The following is a 7370-nucleotide window of genomic DNA, read 5'->3' on the forward strand; positions in this document are numbered from 1 at the left end:
ACCCGAGGACCCGCCCAGCAGGAGTGTGCTACTACTCTGTTGGGTATTGCAGCAAAATGCAGCACCCCCCTCTCGTGCTAGGAAATTAATATTATTGTTTTATAAATTTATTTGAAAACGTTCATCATGTGACATCGGTAACGTTTGAATCAGATTGCCCTTTGGCAAAGGCCTCCCCTAGAGTTTGCCATACTTTTGTGATTGCGGCTTCTCTTCTCCATAGTGGTCCAATTGTCTTCTTAATTTCTTCTTCCCACCTTTTTTGGTCTTTTCTCTTATTCTAGTTAGATTCATATTGTCTTGTGATCTAATAGTTAGGATACTTGTCTCCATTCTATTTTGACAGACTCTCAGTGCTCTTTTCCACTTCTCTGTGAGGTTCCAAGTTAGCGATCTATATGCATGGTATTATGATATTATACATGTGTTCAATATTTTACTTTTTTATTTTATTCTTATGTGTGGATTCTTCATAATCTCTTTGAGGGACCAAAATCTTTCCCAAGAGTTGCTTATTCGAATGTTTATTTCATTCTTCATTTGATCCTCAAGTGATAAAATTTTACGGTGCGTGACTGATCAACATATTCAATTTTGATGTTTTCTAGTAAAATAGGCATCTTTGTGTTTTGCCATCAATTTTTTTTTGTCCGTGTTCGTGGTTAAGCCTACAATCTCGCTTTCACTTTCGTGGTGGATTAGCATTTCTTGTAATTCACGTGGGTCTTCGCTAATAAAAATAAGGTCGTTTGCGAATGTCAGGTGATTTAGTTTTTCGCCGTTTATATTTATTCCAAACGAATGCCAGTTCATTTTCCTGAATATATGTTCCAACACTGCCGAGAATACCTTTGGTTATAGAGGATCCCCTTTTCTTATTCCTTTCATTATTTTGAATGGTTCCCCTATGTTCTCGGTTGGTATCTGTGCTTTAATATACTTCGGATATGTACCTTGTTATTTAAGAGCTTCCCATATATGTATATGTCTAAAAGAAGCAAATGCTTTGTAGTAGTCGATAAAGGCTAAGAAGTTTTTCTTGCCATATTCATTGCTTTTTTCAATTAGTTGTTTTATAGTATGCATGTGGTCGACTGTCGTGAAGTCACGCTGGAAGTTGGCTTGTTCTTTGCATTGATTTTCATTTAGGTCCTTACTGATTCGATTTAATATAATTTTTGAAAATATTTTATATAAATTTGATGATAAGCTGATTAGTATGTAGTTATTAATATCATCCTTATCACCTTTTTTGTGCAGTAGTATAATGGACAAATTTTTCCATTGTTTTGGTATAGTTTCGTTAGAAAGTATGCCATGGACTAGGAGTGTAATGGCCTTAAGTATAGATTGTAGACATGTTTTTAGAATTTCGTTAGTTATTTTGTCGTCTCCCGGAGCTATATAGATTTTTCGGGAAAGTATTGCACTCCTTAATTCCGAATCTAATATCGGGGGAACAGGATCTTTATGGTCTTTTGATAGAAAGAGTGTGTCAGTGTGCTCCTCAGTGTCCTGTAGAATTTTGTGGCTATTTCGGTGATTTGAGGTCTTCTTGCTTCGTTCTTTTTATCGTTATTTATAATATTTGGAATCCAGCAGGTGTGCTCTCTTAACTCCTCAAAGCTGTTGTAATTTCTCCTGTTTTTTCAATGTGGTATTGTAATATCTTTCTTCTTTTTTGTGTGTTCTGATTTGTTTATTAATTTGCTTACTTATTACTGCTCATTGTTTTTTATTATATTTTTTGTCTTCCAGTAATGTTTCCCTGATTTTTATTGGAGTTCTTGCCTCTTCGCCGATCTGGTTTTTTTGAAATGCACATTTTCTTTGATATGCTTTGTATTTTTCCTGTCTCGTGTTACTGCTTTCCATGGTTGTCATTATATTTTCCAATAAATTCTTTGGTATGGGATTTACAATCTGGGCTGGTTGGATTTAAGTGTTTGTATGTCTACGTTTGCGTAGAGTTCTGCTATTACCATTCGATGATTTGTATTAAAATTAAATTGCTTTAAAACGTTAATATCTTTAAAGAAGTGGGGTTTTTTAGAGAGTATGAAATCTATTTCGGTTTTTACTTGCCCATCAGGGGATATCCAGGTCCATTTTTTATTTTTATTTTTTTATATAAAGAATTTATAATTTAGGTTGTGTGCAAGTGCTAAATTCACTAGTTTCTGTCCTTTGTTATTCGTTTTTCCAGTGCTGAATTGACCAAGTATCATGTCTTCATTTGAAAACCTTTCACTTTTTCTTTTCTCGTTTTCTTTGGATTTCCCTATAATTTTATTGTTTCTGATGTATACTTCATTTCCTTTTTCCCTTTCTTTCTAATTTTTACAGTTAAAATCCAGCAACCTAGAATTAGTGAAAATTCACAGAATGATTCAGTTAAAAAAGAAATCACTAATTCATCAGTGAAAATAAGATTCACTAATTGATAAATGGAAATATATTTCACTAATTTATAAGTGAAAATTTAAATCACTAATTTTTGAGTGAAAGTAACTAATTTAATAGTGACAGTACTTTTCACTAATCCATTAGTTACATCTTTTAGATGTAATAATGTCATATTTAGAAAATCACCAATTAAATTAACAGAATTTACTAATTCTTTCATTGTTGTGAATTAGCAGAATTTACTAATTTATCAGTTAAAAATACTATTCTATTCAATTAGGTACTTCCAAGTAAAACAATTTTTTTATTAGGAAAAGGAAAAAATATGTGCATTTAATAAAAATTTTATTGACTTTGTTCATCATATGTTATAAATTTACTTACTTAGAACTTATGTTAAAACTATAATGAATTTCATGAATGATTTTAATGAATTACATAGTTATATGAATAGCTGATACAATATTTTTGGGTTTTACTCCCATCTTAAAAATATAAGAATCGATTTAATTGTAAAAATTAATTAATTCCTTTGGATACTCCAAATTTAATACATAATAACATATGTATAGTCAATCAAATGCAAACATGGGTTCCAGTTTTTTGCCTACTTCCATCGCCTTGAATAAATGCACTGTTTCCAGATTGCCCCGATTCTGAATGCTTTCTTTGGGGTTCGCAGTTACTCCTACGAAAAATTTTTTCAAATTCCTCTTTTCCTAGAAACATATAAAATAACTATTTGTATGCATAAAGTACGTGTTTAGAACCAAAAACTTTGAAAAATTACATTAGGTCCGGTCAATTGCACATTCCATTCCTTTGTTTGTGTGCCGGTTAAACTATGATTTGAAACATTGAAAACATTGCAATGTAACTGATTACAAAAGAAAAGAGTTCACTTACTAAGGATCAAAATTTTTAAATCAAAGTTTGACAGTCTTCTTTGCACGAAATATCATTTATATATAATAATAATAATGGGGTTTAACCTCCGTTTTTCTGACATATACGCCTATAACAGTGGCCACCCAGACCATTATTTGTTAATCATTATTTATTTAATTACAAACATATTTACAATTACATTTTGATGTGGGTGGAGTCGGTTACTTCGTTCTTATCCAAGCGACGACAATGTGATCAATTTTGCACTCCCATTAATTATAAATTGTTCACATTGCCGCTGCCTGGATTCGAACCCGCAACCTAAGTCTAAATGGACAAACAGACCAAGGCAAGCGCCTTAGACCGCTCGGCCATTTAGGCACGAAAGATCATTTGAAACTGTTAAAGTAACGAAAGGATCGTTGGTCATAAAACTAAAATATTGAGATATTATACTGTTATGTCTTGGTTCATACAAGTATGTTATATTTCTCGTTTCATACTAGTAAATAAAGAGCATACTCTAAATAAAAGGGGAGCAATCACTGAAAAATTAGTGAAAATCAAATTCATCAATGAAATTAGTCATAAAATCACTGATAACCAAGTAAAAATAACTGCATAATTAGTGAATTCTAAACTGACTAATATAATTAGTGACAAAGCAACTGCTAACTGATGAAAACTACTATTGAATTATTCAAAATTGAAATCACTAATTGAGATAGTGAATGTTTCACTGATTAATCTAGTAAAATCACTAATTTTTCAGTGAAAAAATTTTCAGTAGCTGAATTAGTGAAAATTTCACTAATTTAATTTTAGAGGGTGGAATTCTTCGCGCTTTTCTAATGTTTCTTTGGAGAAATCCTCAGTAACGTAGGTAATTTCGTGTATCTTCTTATTTTTTAGTATTTCGATTTTTTTGTTGTAAGTTGTGAGAGAGATCAACACCGGTCTAATTTTCCCTTCATTTTGTTTTCCAATTCAATGTAGTTTGTTAATATCTGAACTTTCTACTTTTACATTCAATTTTTGGGTTATTAGTTGAGTAACATTCTCGTATAGATTTGCGTAATTTGTATCTGTACCTTTTATTCCGTGTAATATGATGTTGTTTTTCTTATTCTAAAACTGTATTTTTGCTGAAAATTTGTATTTCTGATTTAAGGATTTTATGTTCTTCCACTAACGGCTTAATCTTCTCATCAATGCTTGTCATAATTTTTTCTTTATTTTGAGTAATCAAAGATGTAATCAGTTTCGCAATAGCAAAACGTATTTTAGATGTTTGCAGCCTGCTTGCAATGGAACGAATTTATAGTTTAATTTTTGATTATAAAGTTCAAATTTTACAACAAAATGGCTCATGTTTAGAAAGTATTAAAAATCACTACAATATCAACTTAAATGTATTTTCGAACTGAGAATGTATCATAGAAGTTATGGTTGAAAATAGTTCTCGATTTTTGATTTAAAGTAGTCACTTGAAAAGTTATATATTAATTGTAAGATGCCAAATGTAAATTTTATGCAAAAAACATCATCCTTGAAGGAAAGCCTTATTTCACTTAAAAGTTATATGTTCCCTTAAAGTTATTAAAACTATTATGTTTAGCTAAAATATTGCACGAGATATTTAAAATAAAACTGTTTAAAATGAAGAGACAGAGAGGCTTATTTTATCTAAAAAAAATAATTAATTTGTTTTTAATTTAATTATTATTTACTGCTGTCCACTATACAATATTTAACTATTAGACTATGTTAAGTTTATTCACAAATTTAACAACTTATAGATTGTTAGTAGTTATTTAGTTAATTTATTCAATTTATTTATTTTTTTTAATATCAAGTTCAAACTTACAACAAAAGGATGAAGTATTTAATAATATGTAACAAATCCCTCCAATATAAACTTGTATATGTTTAGAACTGAGGTAATTTTTGTTAATAATTCTCGACTTTATGCTTTATATAATCACTATAAAACTAATATATTAATTATTGTCCAAATGTACATTTTATGAAAAGAAACGGCAGAACTGGAAAGAACGTTTTATTTCACTAATCAAAGCAGTCGATGTGTTTACAGAACTAGGAATTTAGACATAATTTAAATGTTCACTCAAAGATATTAAAAGTTTTTTGTATAATTGAAGAAAGAAGAGATATTTAAAAATTCACTTAAAGGTATTTAAAAGTTTTGTATATAATTAAATGAAAAAAGAAAAAATTATTAATAATTAAAAATAATAATTACAAATTTTTAAAATTAATTAAAAAAAATTTTTTACTGCCTGGTTTCGAACCACCGAGCTTTATTAAGTTGCTTAACTTTGTTCCACTAATTTTGAATAATGAAGATTATATTTTATTACAAAATATATCTTAAAATGTACACCATAACAGCAACTAAACCTTCGTCTTTTCGAACTGAGATTATTATTATTAGTTTTATATTATTGTTGATTATAATAATCGATTTTATTGTTATTGTTATGATTTATGATTGCCAGAAATAAATGCAATATACAATCGTCTTTTCCAATAATTTTTATTTCGCAATTATTCGTTACCCTTTTATACGGGGTCGATGATTTAATCATCTTCTGTTCGCTTGAAATTGCTATATTTAATCAATATGATTTTTTTATTATTATGTAGGAGATATTAGGAAGGTAAATGAAATCTGGTATGGCTTTCTGTGAGAGGAAATATTTTTGTGAATATAATATTTGTCAACTTTTGATATTTGTACAGAGAATAGCTTTAGAAATTCGTACATATGTTCAACATTCTATAAATTAATAATTTTCTTGTGTATTCAAGATATATCGGCAAAAATACCTTGGATTGCTAGTAAAATTGTGTTCATTTATTTCTGGAATTTCTTTATTTATTGTTTAAGAGATATTGTTGTTCTAAAATTGCTCTTTCAGTGCGGTTGCGATACCTAGTGGTATTAGTAATATTTAGTAAAATATATTGTTCCTTGTCAATAGTTTCTGTTATAACATCAAATCGATTGATCAAATTTAAAATAATTTATTTATTTTCATGTTATTTTATTAGATGTCCAAAAATATCTCATATATAATGATAATAAATAATTACAATGTTATATAATAAAAATAAATTAAGAAAAATAATAACAAAACTATAATAATAAATAGAAAAGAAATCTTTCAAACATCTTGCAATAGGGCTGAATTTGTTCGTAAAATAAAACATATATAAAATCTCCCAATAGATAAAATTGGTTATAAGCGATATTTGAATACAATATAAAGTTTATATGCACCCTTACAAATTTAAATTCATATACGTCTCCGAACAGAAATTCGGTTGTTGACGGAAACGCCCCTCAGGCTATGTGTAGCTTTGAATGCTGCACCTTAAAGGGACATAATTGCCCAAATAGGGTTCCGAACATGGTTTCGGTCCATACTTCGAACTCAAATTCGGTCTGTGGATCTAGCAACGGTTATTCTTGCGATCAAGGTAACTCACAATGTTTGGCTTCAACTATCAACAAATCCAATTCAAATGCAAATTATAGTTATAATTCAATTAACACATATTCAAATAATCGTCGGGTAGTCACTTGTAGCTACTGTAAATTAAGAGGTCACACATATTTCAGAATGCCGCAGAAGAAGATATAATAATTCTCGTTATTCGAATGCTAGAGTATCTAACCAGAATTCGCCCATCGCAAACCAAAATGGTGAGGCCTTGAATGGCAATGTTTCTTTTGCCAGCTCCAATACACCGAATCCAAAAAACTAATTACTGAACCTCGACATATTCAAACAAAACTTCCGTTAGTGTACGTCTCATTTTACAATTATCCAATTCTTGCGTTGCTCGACTCAGGTAGCACTTTAAATTTAATTACTTCAAGATGTCTTCAAAAAATTTTGATCCCCATAGAATAAAAATTCAAGTAACTGAAATCGAAGCGTATTTGCCTGGCGCTTTATCTTTAAAGCTGAACAAATTTTGTCTTCTACATTTTAAACTAAATTCGTATTCATGGACTGCAAAATTCTTTATTACCGAATTTTTACCAT

The sequence above is a fragment of the Chrysoperla carnea genome, chromosome X, assembly GCF_905475395.1.
Source record: "Chrysoperla carnea chromosome X, inChrCarn1.1, whole genome shotgun sequence".
Lineage (NCBI taxonomy): Eukaryota > Metazoa > Arthropoda > Insecta > Neuroptera > Chrysopidae > Chrysoperla > Chrysoperla carnea.